The sequence below is a fragment of the Anarrhichthys ocellatus genome, unplaced genomic scaffold (genome assembly GCF_004355925.1).
Source record: "Anarrhichthys ocellatus isolate YVR2014 unplaced genomic scaffold, GSC_Weel_1.0 scaffold3, whole genome shotgun sequence".
Lineage (NCBI taxonomy): Eukaryota > Metazoa > Chordata > Actinopteri > Perciformes > Anarhichadidae > Anarrhichthys > Anarrhichthys ocellatus.
In genome coordinates, this window is record NW_022280033.1 from 15,232,617 (window position 1) to 15,253,570 (window position 20,954).

Sequence of the window (20,954 nt, forward strand, 5' to 3'; positions counted from 1 at the left end):
GTGTGTGTGTGTGTGTGTGTGTGTGTGTGTGTATATATATGTATATGTCTGAAGCCCGTCTCTATTGAGAGCTCATGGCGGCTAAAGCAGTAGCGGTGCTTAAGATCCCCCCCTCTGCCCTTATGCTGCACGCTCAAGGAGAGGAGCTTGACAGTCCAGTGGCTCTCCCTGTGAATACCTATCTTTGTCCCTGTTGTTTTGAGGGAACTCTAGAGGCTGGCGCAGGACACGCTGGCTGGGGTTCAGGAACTCTGCGGGGCCAGAGATTAGCAAGGCATGGCAGGATCCCTGATAACTGACACCCTCCACGCAGGCATCCGAGCCGCTCACCCATCCCGTTAAAGACCGCAGCCACAAAGACGCCTTTCAGCGCTGGGCACGGTGGCGCTAATCCCCTTAGCACAAAGACCCGAGCCACCGATAGCATCTAAATAACTCTTCAGTAAATGTCATTTGCCTGAATTAGCTGTATATAGTATCTCCCGATAGCACAAATATTTGTACATGCTGGCGTTTAATAAGCTGCGGGGACAGGTCGCCCACTGGCCGGTTGGCCCGGGGTTTTAGGTCAATTTAGCGCTGCAGCTTTGTCGAAAGCATCCTTAACATTCATGTGGCATCCGACCGTCTTACTGTTGGCCCTCACTGACACCGTAGCCTCTTAACCCGTGGAGAGGAGCGCCTGGATGTGGCAGGGCTGAGCGGCCAAACACTTAAAAGCCATACAGTTGATATTGCTTCGGATTTCTCTTTTATGAAACGGCCTCGGGGCATCGTCTCAACCGCGGTCTTATTCAGGTCACCAAATGCTAGATTGAGGTTAGATTGTGCTTGCAGTGCTGTTGTCACAGAAAGGGTTAAAGAAGCATCGAGGCCACTGAGGGCCAACAGCATAAAATAACTGCCTTTTTTTCTCTGGTTGAAGAAAGTCATTTTTAGAGGCTTTTTGGGGCGAAAAAAAAAAGTAATTTTATGCACATATCTGATGGAACTGCACCGAATACCCACTGAAGCACTTTTTTTTTTTTTTTAACAAAAAAAAAACATCAGTCGAAGGGATCTGTCACTGGTGAATGAATATTAACTCTCCTTAAAGAAGCAGAGCCGGGGGAATGGCTGCCTGAAGATAGGAGGATTATCGCTCCTCTCCGCAAAAATTAATTACCCTCAATTGACCTTTGACCCTGGTAAGTCCCTTTCTCCCTGGAGGACCACTGTCCTGCCATGGTTGCTGTGGAAACGCCCGTTGGAAGATGCTGCATGAGGGATGCTCTGGGTGCCTCACATTGCCCCCACCCACCATTCCTTCTGTGAAACACGCCCCCCCCCCCCCCCTTTTCCCTAAAAATATAGAGCTATTACAAGCAATATAATGATTCATCATTAAAGTTTAATAAGCTCTCATTTGTACGTGCAGAACCTAATTATACAATACATTTATTTGGCAATAGATGACCCGTAGGCTTCTCCAATAACCAAAGAAGAATTCTCCCCTTCTCTTTATAATGCAGCTCACATCCCGTCCTATTGTGAGCCCATCAGCCCTTTACGAGGGCACGTCTGGGTCCTCCCTTAGACGAGACCTTGAGCTGCACAGGGCTGCGGATCAATACATCAGCTGCTGGAATGGAGAATGAAAACAAACAACCTGTGTGTTAGAGTCAACAAGGAGCCATCTCTAGCCCAGCTTTTTTTGCTCTCCTCCCTTCTGTCCCTCTGGTCCTGGATGAGTTTAAAAGGGGGGGTGTTAACTGGCTACAGTGCCCCCCCGTCCCTCCCGGCTTCAATTCAATAGACCTGACACCTGAGAACTTGTCCAGCGCTGCGTAAGCCCTATAGCCTGGCTTCTGGGTTCAGACCAGATTGAACGATAGACCAGACTGTTACTAGACGGGTGGGACGGGGGCTGAAATTAGACATGCAGATACTCCCGTTTTTGCTGTGAAACACGATCTGTTATTGTTTGGCATTTGCCGGTAAAGTATCACTGTATTTTTTTTTATTTTTTGGGTAGCAACAGACAATTTAAAAGCCAAGGGAGGGCTATGTTACTGAAGCTCGCTCAGCCTGTGAAGCCTGAGAAAAATCATTAATCAGTAGGTCAGGAGGCAGCGGTCACCATTGATGTGAAGAGAGGCAGAGCTGCTCTTTGTGCTATTGATACAGGAGGAGGGGGGGGGGGGGGGGGGCGAGACGGTCACTGATGGTGCTTAACAGCCAGGTTTTACTTTACACCTTTTTAAAAGCCATCTGTGATTTATTGGACTTCCTTTTGAGGATGTTCAAAGATGAGGCAGCAGGACGCAGGGTTTGTTTACTGGAGTTTCACATGTTGGTGTGTCTTCTGTAAGGCATCGGCATGGAGAACTAATTTAGCAACATTCGGAGACTTTGTATCAATTCAGCTCAGGCTTAAGGCTTAAGACACCAGACAGGTTAAATTCACTTGAGCGCCTTCACGACATGTGTGGCTCTAAAGGTTTGGTGACACACTGATTGCTCGCAGGGCTAGTTTTGGTGGGAGCTCCGTGAAATTCATCAAGTTGAATTTGACCCCAAACATTTGTGAGGATTTACTTTACGAGTGAATCCATTGATGGTGGCAATGAGATTTAAGTGAATTTGATTTTGCCATGGCATTTTTGTCGTCTTACATGCAGGTGTGATTGGACACTCCTCGGTGCGTGTCCCTTTTACATATTCAGTGTGGGCGTGTGACATTCCTCTGTGTATCTGCTGGTCTTGTCGTCTGAAAGCAGCTCGTCCCGGTGACGTCACGGCACCCAGACGCCGCCATCGGGGTCGTGTTGCATTGCGCACTTCCATTTGATTCATTCACAGAGCAAACACGTACACCTCCTGAACCACACAGTGTCCTGGAAACCTTCACCTTGGACGCCAGGCTACATACATGTGCTGTTTTGTTCTCCATGGTCCTCCCCCTCGGGCTGGGAGTGCTGGCAGAGACAGAGCACCCTCCTGCTGTCTTTCTTTCTTTACTTAATCCTCTTATAAATAGGCCACTGTGTCTATTTTACAGGCAATAAAGCAATGTGTTCTGAGCGTGTCCGTTGGGTTCAGGGGGTGAGCGGGAGGGCGAGGGGTCTCCCATGGTGGCAAAAGCTCTGGTCTTTTAAGATCCCGAGAAATGGAGATCCACCTCTCTCCCACTTTTTGATGTACTATCTGCGATTTAGCTTTCGCGTCTCCCCTCCTGTGGCGCTCAGACTGAGCCGAGATGAGCCCAAAACAGTGGGAAGATAAATGGGACCAGGGAGGCAGTGAAGGGGAGAAAATAGATTTATCTTTCACTGCTCGTGGGGGCTTTCAGAAAACATATGGCGTACCTTTTCATAGATCGTTCCTTTGAGGCAGAGAGAAAGCGAGAGAGGGAGATGCGCTGACCTGAACCGCTCTTCCCCCGGATGAAAGCATTACCCAGAAGCCCTTCGTTTGGGCCCAAGAGACCACTCTCGCTGTTGCCGGCGAGGTTTATACCGCCCAGTGGTGATGAACCGTAAATCCATCACTGCCGTACAGTTTTGGGGAAAGGAATGAAGGATGAACAGACGGATTCATGTTTACACCTGGATTGATTTATCTCGTCCTGCACTCCATTCGGACGCACAGAGCTTTATGTGCCAGGAGGCATTTTCACTATTGCTGCAATAATGTTTTGTGTGAGAAGTACATTAAAGAAACATAAACCCTTCAAAGATAAAGCATGTTCTTCTTGGCTCAGAGTCCTACTCCAAAAACAAAAGTGATGCTGGCAGACAGCGACCCTCTCCTGTTTTTATCGTTGGGTCGATGTTGTTCCACGGCTAACGTTCTGCTTTTCTTTCCTTCTCTCCTCATGTCTGCTTGCACGTGACTGCGGCCATTTCCAACAAAAGGTAAGCTGAGATAAACTCCCCCTGCCTTGTTTCTGCAAACTAAACACATTTACTTTGAGGTCATGAGAAATGCCCAGCTCTTCGCTTCACAGTGAGACTCGTAGCTTCAGTATCACCTGGCCGCTTCACCTTTTAAGCAAACCATCGATCAGTCGCTCTTGAAGAGAAGCGGTTGGAATATATCACTGAAGAGCATCATTCATATCACATCTCAGATTGTGTTATTCATAGACTACATGGACCAACCGGTTAACGAGGACTACACTGACTGGATTAGCTGCATGTGATTTTAGGGAATTTACTCAGATTAACTTCATAACCAACTTAAATGAATACATATCAATCATATGTAAAAACAACCATAACCGTACAACCTAACACATTTACACACATTGTTGCAAATTACCGAACCAGATGGGCCGATACAACAAAACACCGTCAACTAGTAAGATAGCACAATAATAAGTTACTTGTCGATGCAAATTACAAACACAAGAGGCAACATCCTTTCATGTGCAAATCAATCTAAATGTATTGTTGGATAGACGAGTCCCTGGTTTGATTTGAGGCTTTTTTGAAGACACTTTCTATTTAGTTTTATTCCATTCTGTGAAGTTCTATTCTCAAGTTGTTGTTGTTTTAAGGCTGACACTTCTCTCTTTGCACTGAAGTTGTTGATAGCTAATTTAACAATTAACACCTTTCACCACCAATACATTTTGTGGGGACTAGTGAAGATTTCATACATAATATAAGTAATATTAAACCTGTAGATTATTGTTTTTTTTTCCCCAACATGAATATAGCAGTTTTTTTTTGTATATTGTCCAAATTATAAGATGCTGTATCAGCTTTAAACTTAGCTCCTGGTCCAATCCAGCAGTGAGTGCAGCTCAATAAGTCTAACAAATGTAGAAACTCTTAAGCTTTACGAAGGTAGGACTTATTGCAGGGCTACAGTATCGGATTGCATTATATAGTGCAAGTGTAGCTAAGGAATTGGTAAGTCGGTGTCGGCCTTTATGTGGTAGAGATAAGTTGAGCTTTAGCTGACGGATGAACTTTAGCTTGCATTCTTGTGTCATGCATAAAGTGGCTGCCTACCCTTCGCACAGACCACCTCTTTACTTCCATGATGTCAGACTGTCTTTAAGAGCCTCTGCCGGTGGCCATTAGCATATCGGGGCAGGTTTCCCAGTGCAGCATACAGTATATGTTCCCAGTGCAACACTAAACCCTTATAAACTGCAAGCTGTCTTTTCTTTGTAGAGGAAAATGTAAAGCGACTGAACAACAAATATCTGAAAGGGCACCAGTGGAGCACTGATGTGGCCTGTGTGGTGGGTAAGGATGGCAATGATTATGGGATAGCAGCATGGTCTCCCAGGCAGATGGGGGAACTCAGACAGGAAACAGCATTGTCCAATCGTGCTTAAAGACGAGACAGCCTCTGACAGAAAGACGGGGGGGGGGGGGCTCCAGCTTCACACACAGGTAATTGGCTGTCTGCATGGTGGGGGCGACACAGCGTGGGACTGGATTCTTTATTTTAACAGGCGCACACACACACACACACACGCTCTCTCGCTCTCTCTCTCTCTCTCTCTCTTCGCTTCCTCCCCTCTTCACCTTTGAGAGAACTGCCTATAACAACAGCTGTGCCCCACATCCAGTTAGTATTCACACACAGCCAAGCTCGCCAATTAACAGCCTTGGAGCGTGTAATTGTGCGTCTGTGATTTTTTTTCTTCTTTTTTTTTTTTTTTTGTGTGTGTGTGAAGGTGTCATTTCGTTAAGTCTCAGGGGGTCGCGCCACCTCCTGCCGTGAGGTGTCTCTCCCTAGAGTGTGAGTGACAGTACACTTGGAGGGAGGCCATTGGGCCAGTCAGGCCTCACTGGTTTCCAATCCTAAGGGGAAAGAAGTGTGTGTGTGTGTGTGTGTGTGTGTGTGTGTGTGTGTGTGTGTGTGTGTGTGTGTGTGTGTGTGTGTGTGTGTGTGTGTGTGTACTCAGGACTGAACAACTTATTACCCTCCCATTCCATGAATGATGAGAAAGTGTTTTTTGAAAGTTCAAAGTTTTTAATAGTTTGTGGACTTATTATTATAATACAAAATAAAACAAAATGTCTCATGTTCATGCCCTGGTGGCATGATAGGTTGATGTGTTGATGTTTGCCAGAGCAAACTCACGCTCCTTCCAATTTAGGAAGTGCTATTAAGAGGAGAACTTCCCCTACTCAAGAGATGAAATCATCTCTCCATTAGGGGAGAGAGAGAGAGACAGTTGTGCTTTAAATGTCTGGTCAGAGACATCAGACATCAGGTTCTCCCTCACATCAAGGGTAATGCTTGCTTTAACAAAGTGACTGCACGTTATGAAAAAAACCATTGCATATCTACATTAAGGCGAGTACCAATCCTTCAGCAGTACCATTAATGTGTTAGACTCCTTAAATACAGTATGTGTTGGTTTATTTTGCGACGTGAACTTTATTCATTTTATTGTGAGAAACGGTGCTTCACTGCTTTCTGTAAATGCATCAGCTTGAAAAACAAATAACCATCAAAGGTCATTAACCATGGCCTGTTGACTGAGTAATTAACATAAGTCAGGATTGGAATTTTAATGAGCACATTTTGCCAGTTAAAAAAAAAAAATGAATTAGTGTGTTATTGCAGGTTTGCATGTAAATTTTGGCACGAATGTAAATCGCCTTTTTTTTTTTTTTTTTTTTTCAAATCACTCAGATTATTCATTAAAATTGGAAGCTCTCTGCATCTCTATTTTCTATTACATGTTCATGTCAGTGGCACAATGGCTCTCATTTCATTTTAAAGAAACATGCTGAAGATGAGGTGTTCTGTTTGATCTAAAGGCTTCTGGCTGCGAGGTGTTTTTTGAGGTCATTGTTTTCGTGGTGTGAACGACAGTCCTAACCAATGTTTTTAGCTTAATGGCCACTTTACATCTATGCGGGTGTGTCCATTGTGCGTGTGGACAGGTCACTCTGTGCTTGGACTGCTTCCCAGTGATCATCATTGAAAGCGTAAAACCATCCAGAGTACCTTTTCTTCAGACCAATAACTGTTGTGAGAAGAAGCCGTGACTCTCCGCTGAGCCTGGAGCTCAGAGGGGGAGGGAGCTCGACCTGGCTGGTCATGATCACCGGGGGTCTGGCCGCAGTCTGTAACTCCATACACCGGCATCCTCATTAGACCAGAGCCCCGAGCAGAAACGGACCATTTGATCCCCAGGACACTGAAAGGCAAATAAACAGAAATATTGACATGCATCAGACACGATCTCCATTTTGCCTTTCTCACTCTCTCCCCTTCTCAGTTCCTCTAGTTAATCCAACGTCAGCACACACATTCACACGCAGGCATTTGTAGAACAGATGTAGAGATGAATAACAGCTGCTGTTCGGCTCTGAAGTGTATTCCTTTACTTGGAGGTTGATGAGTAGAAAGACATCCTCCCACTCCATCAGGATTGGGTTTCTGGAAAGAACACAATGAAAAGATTGTCAAGGAATTTAGGATAAATCATAATCAAGATGGTTTTCCATAGATGGTTATGGTCTTATATGGTATTCCTGTGCCAGCACAGCAGACGGACAGAGACCCACCCGCCTGTTGTTTCAGTAAGACTTTAGAGTCTTTAAGCCGTTCAAGGTGAAAGCCAGCCGATAGCTTGGAGCCTTTTGCTTGTTTGAGCAGGAAAGGTCGAGCATTGGTCCTCTTGTACCCACCGACGTAAACACCTTTTGTGTTGCCGTTTATCGGCCTCGCTTATCCCCCCGCGGAAGTCTGCCGTCCTGTCCTATCTCAGATCCTCGCTCTCACCGTGTTGGTGTCTAGATGGCTATCAACAGGTGCAGGACCTGGACAAACACTCCACACAGCCACGACGTGGGGAGACCAAACATTTAATTTCCTGTCCAGGGACCCTTAATCTACAGCTCGTATGAGGTGGGTGAGCCTCCACTCATCTGGTTGTAGTTGATGCAGCCGGCGCCGCCTGATTTCCTCCGTGCTCGCAGTGTGAACACAGGAAAGCTCTTCAGCACGGAGGTGTGAAGGGTGAGCGCTGAGCTGTTCAATTGTTCACAGGAACGACTTAATCACCTTGACCGTGTTCAGCTCCACCTGAGTGGGTGGAAACACAACAAGTGGTGCGTGTTGCCAGGTAACGCAGCCAGTAAGTGGCTGTGCGATCGTGTATAATGACGGTGGCTGTTCGTTGCTGTGCTGTGATACAGCTTGTGTAACATTAAGGTTTACAACAGAAGCGTTTAGTAAGACGCTCGTATACAGGAATTACTTTGATTTTGGTAGTTGGAGTCATTTTTTTTCGAGGTAGACTATTATTTTGATGCAAAGGAGATCCGTTTGTTTGAGGGATCATTCTTCTTTGTTGTTCCTAAATTAGATTATCTGGCCTCTGCTCAGTTCTTGCATCGGCTAGTTATCCTTCATCAGTATGTATGCCTGCGCTACAGCCAGCACCTGATAGTCCAGAGTTATTTACAACCAGATGGATCAGAGATGATGCAACTAAATCAGATATTCATTCAACATGTCTGCCAGTAAAAAAGGAGACTTTTTTGAGTGACTCTCAATGCCCCCCCCCCCCTCCGTAATTGCTCTTCCCCCCCACTTCTTCCCTCTTCAAAGTAGATGCAGCTCTCTCTATGCTAATACAAACATTGCTTTCAAAGCTAAATGCTGAGCATCGCTGGGGGTCCGCCACATCCTGCCCATTCTTCTCTTATTCAAATAAATCAGAGGCGCCGCAACTGTCATACACACACTCAAAGTCAAGCCCATGAGATTTGAAAAAGTGGCACTTATGCAGCAATTTCCTTTAGATAAACCTCTCTATATGGCAAATGTAAATAAAAAGAGAGAATTGGTGTATTTATCCCCTAACGACACGTATCGTATAGCAATGAATGCTCTCCTCTTAAATGTGACCGTTCTCATTTATGATCTTAGAAATAATGACTTGAATGGATATCTTTGCAGGTATACATTCTAAGGTCCTGTTAATCTACATGATTCAGTCACAAGTGAGTATCTAACTGTAAATACACTTTAAAGTGTTTCTTTCAAACCTCCCAAATACTGTTAATATGCTGAACAACATGCAGGACGTTTTGTGCTCCGTAAGCAAAGTCCTGTTCTGTAAAAGACATGCTGAAGCTCGTCAGTGCATCACCTTATAAAATACTATGAACTCCAGCAGATGTGTGATGTTTAATGTATGAACAACAGATTCAGCTCATCTGGATCGAGACTCAAACTTGACCCGGTATGTGTATAGACGGATCTGAACCAGGGTGTAGCAAACCAAAATAAGCTGAAGTACAGAAGTGGGTAAATAGGTTCTCTGCTCTCTGTGGCTGTGCAAACGGACCACCTGCTGCCTCACAAACACGAGTGCCTTCCTTAATTAAAAGATAATACCACCTAATTATAATCATTTGGGTTGCAGATGCTCGAGAAACATCAGGAACCATGTTAGAACGTCACACTCCCTCGCTCTTTAGCTCTCCCAATGGGATGCCTTTGATGTCAGATTTTTATTTAGAGGACACAAAGTCTGCAATTAGTTCCTCGTGTGTCATGTCTGCTCCTAATGAGGTCTTTCTCTCTGGTTAGGTTTGGACCTGGGTGTGTTTTAAATTAGGGAGGCTGAGGTACTTGTTTCTGTCCATTTTCTTTTGCTTAATTGCTATTGTGGATACTTTGTAGATACCATTCATTTAAAATAAAAGGATAAATCTCCATAAAGCATCTTTTCTCACCTTCAGACTACACGTGTGCCGAAACGTTCTGCTCTGGTAGATTTCTAAAAAACACACACACACGCTTGCATCTATGTGGTCCACGGTCACAGGGACCTTTCTCTTACAGCGGCAGCAGGCGACGGCCGTTACAGTAGACGTCTTGTCCAGAAAGGTTGCGGCTAATTAAACTGCGGTGACTACACTGAGCTCACTCTGCAGAGCCAGCCAAGCTCTGCTAGGAAACCTACACCACAGAGACGGCCGGTCCTGGAAACAACCTGGTTGCCAGGCTTGTTTGAACCCCTCCTGCCTGTGTGTGTGTGTGTGTGTGTGTGTGTGTGTGTGTGTGTGTGAGTGTGTGTGTGTGTGTGTGTGTGTGTGTGTGTGTGTGTGTGTTGGAGGAGGGGAGGAAGAGGTATCCATTTTTCTGAATGAAATGAGGAAGGTAGATATACGCTGCTTTCATGAACTTGTATCGTAAAGGTTTGGCTTTTTTTGTGCGTCTTTTGTCAGCTTCAGTCAAGCACATGGCTTCAGGGTTGCACTAGAACAGGAAATACTGTTTCACGGTTGCTCGGATGAGGGTATTGCAGTATTGCTTTCACCAGAGAGATTCAGTACACTTTTAAAAACACACTTACGAAGGCCAATGGTAGAAGGACTGTTCTAGTGTGATGCAGAGAGACAGCCAGACGCAGAGAAGCTGAGGTTTAATGGAGTCCTTATTGGCCTCTGGAGCCCCATCGAGTGAAAGAATAACTCTTTCGAATGGGCATGTTCATCCATCTGCCCATCATTAAGTATTCCATCTTCTCATCTTTATAATCTGTCTCATTAGATCATTAAAATGATACTGCCCTGATAGAGGAAACTAATTACAAACCTTTTTTTATTATTTTTTTATTATCTTGATTAGATATATTAGAAAGTCTTCTTCCTTCCCTCTTATCTTGGCTCACTCCCCCCTCCATGCCGGGTAGTTTTCCAGGAGGATTGCAGAGTGCCACCGCATTCCTGGTTGGCACTCATGTCTGGACATAGCAGAGGTGCAGGCATTAGCCAGAGTCGCCTGCAGAGTGAGACCAGCGTCGGCTGCCAAGGACTCAGCGGCCGTCTGCTGCCAGAGCCGGCGAGGGAGCCGTCATTTATTACTTCCACTGATGCGAAAAGCAGCTCTTGTCACTCCGGAGACAAATTGTCCCGCGATTGCTGCACTCTCGAAGTTTTACGTCCCAAGTCTGCATGTTGGCTTTGGGTTTTGCATTGGAGCTACCCCCCCTTCTTTCTGTTTAGTCCATCGAACTCGGTCATCATCGCAGATCATATTTCAGGAGACACTTGGAAACAGCATTCCATTTCCTGCCTCTGCTTTATCTCATTTCTGTCATATTACTCGTCTACGGGCCTGCAGACAGAGATTTAACCGTGCAGCTCCACCTCTCTAATTCCCACTTTGGCCCCTTTTTGTCTGAAACATCTATCAGTGTTTAGCCCAACTGCAAACTGCTGAGCTCCTCTGTTCCACTGCAGACTTAATCCTTCCATCTTTGGCTCATAATGCTGGAAAACTAAAAAACAATCTCAGAGTGTGACCCCCAGATGTTTGACATTACCGTTCCTCTTTATTTAGTTTGATACTAAATCCTCTGTTCATTCTTGCTCATGGTAGTTACAGCACTTACTTGTGTAAACAGTTTGCATTAAGCTTTCATGTTGGCTGTGTGTAGAGCCTTTGTTGTATATATGGGGGGGGGGGAGAAAATAAACATACTTACAAGAAATGGCGGCCTTTGTTCTCCACTGCTGCACTGTTGAGTTTTCCCTCTAAAAGTAGTCATTACGGGATTAGTGCCCAGTTTGTCAGGACCAAAGAGAGAGAGGAACAACCCAACCTGCCTTACCTGAGCAAAGACTAATCCGCTTAAATCTAATAATTGCTCTCATATTCACTCCGTCTCATATGAGCACAGCTGCAGGGGACGGTTGTGGCTCCAGATTGAAAGGGAACCATGGGTAATAATACCCATGGTTCCCTTTCATGGCCAGGATCTGATCTGTGGACGCCACAAAGCTTTTTTTTTTTTTTTTTTTTTTTTTTTTTTTTTTTTTTTTTTTTTTTCCATCGTTTGGGCGTTCCAGTCAAAAATTTGCACACCCTCCTCTCGGTGCCTCTCTCGTTCCCTCTCTCGTTCCCTCCCTCCTTGTCGGCTCATGTTCGGTGCTCAGCACGGCCGTGAATTACACAGGGATGCATTAGGCTGCCTCTGTTTCAACAGTCGGCCCTTTATGAGTGGGTGTTGAAAATTGGTGAGAGCTGGCCATGCTCAGATGTCTCTATTTTAGATACAGAATGACAGTTATGAAGCCTGGTGTCGAGGGACAGAGCGAGGGAGGGGGTTGGTGTGCTGAGAGACGTGGCTCACATCTTCTCCGAAAGGCTTCTTCACGCACTCAAGCTCCATCTGGCGCAAAGCAAGCGGATCACGCTCCGTGATCTGCCATTTCTACATTATACGATAATGTGGAATAGCATGACATTGTGATGCTCGGCGTTAAATAGTTAAATAACCTCAGCCATGAGATAAAAGAAGAGAATCGACCATTTGATGCAAAGTGGTGCCTTGGAAATGATTCTTCTTTTTATTCATTGTCCGTCCTCCATGCAGTGCTTTTTCCTGCTTAAACAATAAGCGAGGGCTTTTTTTCCTGCTGGTTGTATAATGAAGACCCCTACTTGAGTTCCTAAGGGGCCAAACTAGTCCCAGTCCTCGTAGTACGACTGAGGCGGTAATGGCCTAGGATGGGTAGCCTATTAAAGCCTATGTGAAGGAGCGTTTGGGTGGGGCCTAGCCAACACTTTGATGCCGTTGACCTTATCCCGGTGCGCTTATTAAGAGATTAATGGCTGGCGCCTGTCTCCCCCCCCCCCCCTCTTACATGAGTGTTTTTTATTATTCTTCCTGTCATGGAGACCATATGGAGCATTTCTTCATTTTCAAAGGCAGAGGTGTGCTGGCAAGCAGCGGCTCGTTAGGAGACATGAGAGAGCATTTCACTACGGCGTTGGAGAGGTGGCACACTTCTGTCAAAATGCCGTGTCGGGTAGTAACGGTGAAAACACAGCGGCGATGCAGTCAGTGTCATGTTTCTGATGAAAGGGCTAATTGTAAGTGTTGTCAGAACGAGGATCGCGGTAGAAATCTTCGGCGAGGCGTTATGGAAGGCTGTTGCTGCTGCTTGAGGGTTGAGCGAAGCAAAGCAACGGTCCACCTGAGGTTGCATGCCTGTTGCCATGCCAATGTTGCCTGATGATAAGCTGGGGAGGGTGGGGGGGGGTGTCTAATGGGAGCAGAGCTTCGCTCCCTGCTGTCAGCGGCAGGATGGAGGGAAGCAGTCATAAAGTGATAGTGATCGCAGCGAGGTTTGTGATAATGAGCCCGGCCCACTCTTTGCACCCGAGCGAGTGGCTTTGCAGAGCGAGACCCCTCCGCAGTGCAATTACACTGGCACCAAAAGAGCAGCGGTTGTATTAAGTTAGCGGGTGTGCATACCAGTCGCAGCCGGGCTCTGCTGCTTTGAACGCGGGTTTTCAATTAGAAGCAGAGGAATGAGCACAGAGATGTGCTCCGCTGATGTATAATACGCAGAGAATGAAATACTACCTGGGGTCAGGTTTCTTTTTGGATGTAATGAAAAGAGACTGCAGGGAATTGTTCTTTTGTATTACTTTGATCCATTTCAACTTGATAGAGTGAGGGGGGAGGGGGGCTCTGTAACGGCATAGGTGCTGGTTGAACATTGTCTATTTGTTCTACGGTGAAGGTTTCCTTGTACGAGGCTCTAAAGTCATTTATGAAACCCTGAGAAGAAAGGTAATTTAATGGTAAATAACATGTTGGTCAACATGCCAATTCACTTTGCTAAGGTAGATGCTAAGCTAAGTGGCTGCTGGCTGTAGCTTCATAAGACAAGAGAGTGGCATCAATCAGATGTCTTTTTATATCACTGTGAATTAAATACGGAGTGCTGGTTGAACAAAACAAGCAATTCAAAAGCATCACCTTTCAGTAAATACTTCATCAATTGTCAAAAATAATTGTCTGCTGCAGCCTTTTGACAGCTTTAGGATCAAATGAACTCCACTGTACATTTTTTATTTCCCTACTTTTGTTTCCTATGTCAGAAGTCAATAACGGGATCAGTCTGTGGTGAACCAAACTGTCGCTCCGGTTACAATGTTTAGGCAGAGACGTACCTGATCTGACTCTGTCCTGTTCAACATCTCTGCCGTCAAGTTAAATAGGGCAGCCCGACCTCTTTGTTTCTGGCAGCATTTCAGCTTCATGCACTGCTGAGTTCTCTGTGTAAATCTTGTCGGAGATGCCAAACTACTTCTGACACGCAGCATTGTTAAAAACACTGACCGAGAGGTCACTGAAGCATGAAAACGCACTAGCTAAATAAACTCAACCTGACATCAGTATCCGACATTAGCGTCTACTTTTCTGTTCACGGTGCTCTGTTTATACGCCAAAGATTTGCTTTTATATCTTCTTCTTTTTACACTTTCAGTACCATGATACACATTCTCCAACTCTGCATTGGGTTCATGTTCTCAGAAAGTGGTGATTTGTCAAGATATCACAGTCCTAATCAATCAAAATAAAGTTTATCATGTTTTTATACCTGCTTTATGCTCTTTGGGGTTCTGTGCCAGCTAGTTCTCACAGGGGCAGCTGTCAAGGCAACTGCGGAAAACTGAAACGCACACCGACAGGCAATGAAATCTCAGTCAGTGGGTTCCGGTGCATCCCGTTTGCCCTTCATTCCCACGATTCATCTCCCTGACGTCTTGATCCACAAACCCAACTGTGGATGAAGCTTTCCTGGTTTTATTTCAGCTTTTAAAAACACACTTGCTCACACCGTGACAGATGGTTATCGGCCTCTCTCTGCAAAGAGTGCCAACATGACACCCATCCAAGCTAGCCCCTCTGACACTTCATCACGATACAATGGATTGTTCTATAACGTGAAATGTATTTTGGCTGCCGTGCGGTTGCTACTGGTTACCACGAATGATATAAAGTAGATGAAATGTTTACAGCTGATGTGAGTCAGAGTCTCCAAACAGAGTCTAGAACTTTAGCATTTGATAACCGTGTCGGTGCCAATAGGACACAAGTTTAGGTACCAACCCCAAAACAGGACTTATTAGTGAATTCATAGAAGTTTTAAGTCTGTAGTGTCTTATAGTTAAAGGTATCTTGATTCTTAGATCGGGAATAATCTGATCAAAGAATAAGTGACCAAGTCAAAGAATCTGACCAGGCCTTCGTTATCAGACACTCTTTCTTACTCGATGCTAAGAACACATTTCAGTTGGTACTAAAATGTATTTTGGTTCAATACGCAGGAATATTTCCAAGTAGGTTGAAACTATTTTCCATACTGTGCGTATCTCCTGACGGTACGGACCTTCCCCCTCTTGCTCCGTCCTTCGCTGTGCGACATCCACCCTGATGGGAATGCTAATCTAATTAGCTTGGCATTCCAGTTAAGCCAACTGCTGTAAATAAAATAACGGATCTGCGTGTTTTCGCCTCAACTGCTGGCGTTCTTGACTTTAAAGATGGCCTCGTTAAATTAGCCTTTTCTCTTAAAAAGTTGAGGGCGGCAGACTTGCGTATCCTACGATGTAGGACAGCGCAGCAGCTGCTAAAATAGATGGAGGGGGAGGGAAGGGTTTACATCAGTGTTCTCTCTCTACCCATCCTCTGCATGTTGAAAAACTGGTGCCATGTCTTTTCCAGTCTGTGCTCATTCTGTCGGCCCCTGTATGACCCTGCGACTGCCATTAGCTGAAGAAGATGTTTCACTCTGCTTTCAAATCATGCTAAGCTCCTCTCTCAGATCTCACGCGAACTCTCAGAGTTGTTAATAATTGATCCGATCAGAGCCGCTCTAATCATATCTGTGCCGTTCCCCTTTTTTTGGTGCTCTTTTGATGTTGCACTGTTTGCTTGAGTGTGTGCTGTTTGAGCGAGGAAGGCTGATGTTATCTGGAGTCTTGCTGCTGTTGTCCTTAATTGGGTTATGTAGATTTTGTGGCTAGGGGAGAGGAGGGAGTAATGAAACTAGACTGATCATAGATGGTAGACATGTCTTCATTAACAATAGAAGACGTCAGCGCCGTGTGCATGGATTACAGACTTTAAACTGTGTTTCACAATGTCTTAAGGGATGTCTGCAGCAGTTTAATTCTGGGAATTGTATGTCGGCTGAGGCTGAGATAAACATCTAATAGCGGCCACGCTCCAATCACTGTCTCACGCTCGGCGACTCCTCATTCTGCCGTCCTGTCACTCCGAAACGTTTCAGAGCAGCTGTCTCGCTCCGACACGGTCCGCTGAGAGACTGTGAAATCACACGCATAGGGGCTTTTTGAGCTCCCACAGGGGGAGACGTGAGAGTGTGCCTGGTGCCAAGTATTTGTGGGTGCCGCCGTTTGCGTCTGTGCATGCGTGGACGTCTTCCCCTTTTAACCTCTTGCAGCCTCTGGCATGTGTTTCACCACGCTCGTTGTCAACCTGGCCGGCCTGCTGGAGACACTCTATCCCGAATACAGGATCCTCACTGACAAGATAACGTCCTCTATGATGCAGCTGTTCATCTGAAGGAATCCAGGCTCTTATCTTAAACATTTTTAGAAATATGGTACATATTCTCAGAAGCATCTTTTTAGTTTTGACAGACAACCTGCACGATAACAGCCCGTGTGTAGTCTGGATTAATGTCCAAACAGTTTCTTATCTGGATATTGATTTTGTTGTTAATGTCCACAAACAATGCACACACACTCCAACACAACCCTTTTTTTTATGGTGATACGACGTCATTATTTCCTGAAATATGATTCCACTAGGCCACTTCTGACTGCGTTTGCCGACAGACAAAGTTGAGAAAGAGAGAAGGGGGGGGGGGGGCGTTGCCTGCTGATGAGCCCATTATGGTGGGTTCTGTATGTCAGGCCGACTTAAAGGCGACTTCCACCTGACAGCCGGGCCAGGCTTAATGGGGTCGGCAGTGCAGCGACTTGAAGAGGAGAATCCCGGTGTGTGGATATTTCACCCCTCTCAGCCGTTTACCCTCTCCGTCTTTAACCTACTTTTCTTCCAGATACCTTGATTGAAATCCAGGAAAACTCAAACTATTTTTGAAAACGAAGAACTATCAATATTTCATGGAGATGGCTGCTCATCCGGCTGCATGAGCGTATCCGTTGGAAGCTTTTCCCGGCAAGTGGATATTGATTAGTATCGGAACCAAGACTCTTTTGTTTTCTGTTTTTCTTAATCTGTGAAGAGATGGAGGCTCCCTGGAGAAAGAGTGTGTTTGCACCGTGCACAGTTTTCAACAGCTTTGACTTATTTCGACAACATATTCCTCTCCTGGTCTGAAGCCTGCTGGTTTTTAAAGAGAGGCTACATTTTAAATCAATTGAGTAGTCAGTCAACATAAACTCCTACGCTTAATCGTTTATCAAGATTGTTTTGGATGAAGTCATTCGTCGATCAAAAATGCATTTACTTGTTTCAGCATCTCAAATGTGAGGCTATGCAGTTACGTTTCCATTCAGTGTGTATCCTTGACGTCTGATACACGTTGAATCCTTCCAAAGCTGATTCATACATTTTGTTTTAATCCTGCATTGTTCATGTGTTGTTCTTCTTTGCTACCTTTGATGGCACGTTGCTACTCTTCTTTGCTTGTTACGGCCTTCAACCGTCTGTCAACACAATAATGCGAGACGAGTGAGAGCAATGTGTCTTGTGTGCAAACAAACAGGGAAACCACAAAAAGTTGCTCTATAGCGCTGCTAGGGATAATAGTAATACATTTAATTTAATAGGTGCTTTTCAGAAAACTCAAGACACTTTACAAAGGCAATAAAGAAAGTAGTTTACTCCACTGTACTTCTATGTGCAATGGTTAGTTCAGCTTGTAAATATAACATTCCTCTTCCCCTCAGTCCTTGTGTGACTCAATGAAAAGCACGACCTCAGTGAACTGTATTGATTTGGTCAAACAGACACGACTTTAGAAGTATTTCTGTTGCAACTTGCAGCGTACCTACGTCATGGTGGTAGAGGGAGTGTGTGTGTGTGCCTGTTTGGATACGAGTGTCCGTGTGTGTGTGTGTGTGTGTGTGTGTGTGTGTGTGTGTGTGAGAGAGATGTAGTTCACGGAGCCTTCCCTGTTTGATCAGTACAGTAAACTTGGCAGACTTCATCAGATGTGATAGACTATGCGTCCCTCTATCTGCTCTGTCGTCCTGTGGTATGTGAAAACACCTTATCTGTGTGTGCTGTCTCTGCTGGGACTTTTCCAGGAAGTCCTTCCCTCTCTAAACACACACTCACACCGAATGTCAGCGTTCATCTCAAATACAACCATCAGCTGCATGCCACAGCTCCGCCGTTTCTCCACCAAAGCCTGTAACATCGCTGTAGACGGAGTGTGATGGAAGTTGGCACGCCACCTCACACCGCAGCTGTGTAAGCTTGGCACGGAGGCAGCGTGCTGTCTGTGAACATTACTTGATATATTGTTTGAGGTGGATGTTGGGGATGACTCTGCTGGTGGTTCCTACCCATCTGCTGCCTTTTTATCCTGGTTTTATACACGTGAAACAAATTCTCAGCCTCCGAGAGAGATTGTCTGAGACCACTCTCTTATGCAGAAGAGACTTAATAACAATCTGTTGTGCCATATATCCAGATGATGGAAGAATGAATAATGAAGTTGGGCTAATTATTGTGTCCATAATCGGTAAATCAAAAGTTCTCAGAGACCAATACGACGTATTTAAGTTGCTTGTTTGGTTCCAGTTGTCCAGAACTCAATATATTTAACTTATAATCATGTAAAACAGAGAAAAACAGCAAAGCTTGAACAAGCCAATGTTTTGTATTTTTGCTCAATAAATAACTTTAAACTTTGAAATGATCAATCATCTTTTATGTTGATTCATTTTCTGTCTTTGGACCAACTATGTAGACCTTCACCCTGTGTTGAGACGGAGCATGAAAAGATAAAAAGAATAAGACGCTGTGATTGAATATGAAATATCTCTGTGGAGGGGAGATGGATGGTTCTCCAGTCTAGGCGGCTCAAATTGAGGTGAAGAGGTGAAGTTTGATCCATCGTGAGGCGTTTGGACAGATACGATGAGGTAAAAGCCAGTCCTCTGGCAGCAGCTGTTTCTCCTGGAGCCTGTCCATTTCTCTCCAGCGTTGTATTAACGGCTGAAGGGAAAGCCACTGGGCTGCGACCTCTAATACGGTGTCTCCATTCAATTCCCCAAAGGAGCCATCGATTCTACTGACAACCTGGTGAAATGAAAAACATAACGTATGATGGACTAGAAACAATAACACTGGAGTGTATTGTCATTGTCTCACCGTCCCTTGTTGTTAAAGCAAGTTTAAATATAGTGAGATATTTTTTTTGATGAAATCTAGATCCAAAAGTATTAAGTGCATCTGTACAAAAGTGCAGTCAGAGCAAAGTGTCTTGTTGGACAGCAGAGACGTCTGACTGTAACATCCTTACTCTCAGGGTTCACTCCAGCATCCGTACCAATGCACTGACTTGTCATACAGACCATGTTTGTGATCGGGCCTTCAAGGGAGTTGTCTGTGGATTTGTCCCACTGTGGGACAAATCCGGGATGTCCGGGATCCAGGATGTCTTCAGTGCATCCTGCTGCTGTGTCCTTGAGGATATTTCTTTCTTCCAGCGGCAGGTGTGCTCAGTAAGGAGGCATTCAGCAGTGGATTTTGACTTTAACACAAGAAGAGTAATGGTTTTCATCTGCGTGGGAGGTGTTTATCTCTTTACTTTATGTTCAAGCGTAATGTGTTCATGTGCAAAAACACTCAAGAGCACGCCAGACACCATGTAAATCCATAATGCATACGGCTCAGTTAGATGCACTTAACGACCTCGTATGTAACGTTGATGGTGTTTCGGTATCTTACTCAAGCTGACATTACCCACAGAGGTCCACATCTATAGCTAAGTGTTTGGTTCTTTTCCTCCTGTCTGTAAAATGTAATGCAAGGGGGCATTTAAAGCAAAATGATTCGTCCATGTCCCACCCTGCCTATCCACAGCCTGTCTAGCGGCGTTATTGTGTTTGACCAGCCTTTCTGTCTCTCTGCCTCCTGCCTGCCTGTCTGTCTGTCTGTCAGCTTGAGCCACCTGCAGCTGAGACAAAGGTGAGTCTGATGAAGAGAAGGATGGCAGCAGTGGGATGAGGAGGGTCAAACATGGAGGAATTACCTTGGCTCATCTTCTACAGGCTCCTTGATTTAACATTATTGAAAGATCCCATTTTTACTTGGCTCCAGTACTGCAACAGGCTATGAAGACCACACCACACACACACACACACACACACACACACACACACACACACACCATTACGCAGGTGTAGGTATGCTTAATCGACTCTAGAGGTGGACCGTCCCTTAAGATAACAAACTTTTGACATCTGGTATGATAACATTGTGCTGCACGGGGGCCTGCCTTGACACACTATTGAGATGGCTATTGATGAGTAAGTTCACTGAGGTAGTTGTTCAAGCAAGGAGGCGCGAGTGGAGCAGCTGTTGAGTTTAAATTGGAAGATGCCAGTCAGACTCCTTCCCTTGTTTCCAAGACGTGTTTTCTAATTAGCAACGATCATGAGTGCAGCTTGCCATGAAAAGTCTTTGTTCTCAGGCAGAGGTGTATGAGCTGGAATGAGCGGGTGTGAAAACACTTTGAAAAGAAAACATTTGTTTCTTGTCTAGTCTATTTAAAATCCATACATGAAGATTAATTGGTTAGATTATTATTCTTACCACATACTACCGCAGTGTTGTCACAGACATGTTCTTCCAAGTTCCAGTTGTTCTGTGATTGGCATTTAAAACTGGGAAAAATAAAAATGTGCACACTAAATGTGGTTTCCTGTGCACCGTGACCTCTTAGCTTGTAACTGTAGCATGTTATTGTGACTGTGTGGTATTCATCCAGCCGTAGTCCAAGTCACACTTCTCCACAGAGATGTGGGTAAATAGAGCAGAAAACCCGTCTCTCTCACACAGCTTGTACTCCGCATCACGAGGGCAAATAAAAGATTTAAGTGTGTGTGCGCACGCATCACATCGAGAGAGAGAGAGAGAGAGAGAGAGAGAGAGAGAGAGAGAGAGAGAG

The 20,954-nt window shown here is 45.1% G+C and overlaps 1 protein-coding gene across 1 annotated transcript in view; it reads left to right on the forward strand.

Moving 5' to 3' along the window:
* Positions 1 to 20,954, forward strand: part of ptk7b (protein tyrosine kinase 7b) — a 66,189-nt gene that overhangs the window by 21,698 nt on the left and 23,537 nt on the right. The gene's annotated exons all lie outside the window — the stretch shown is intronic.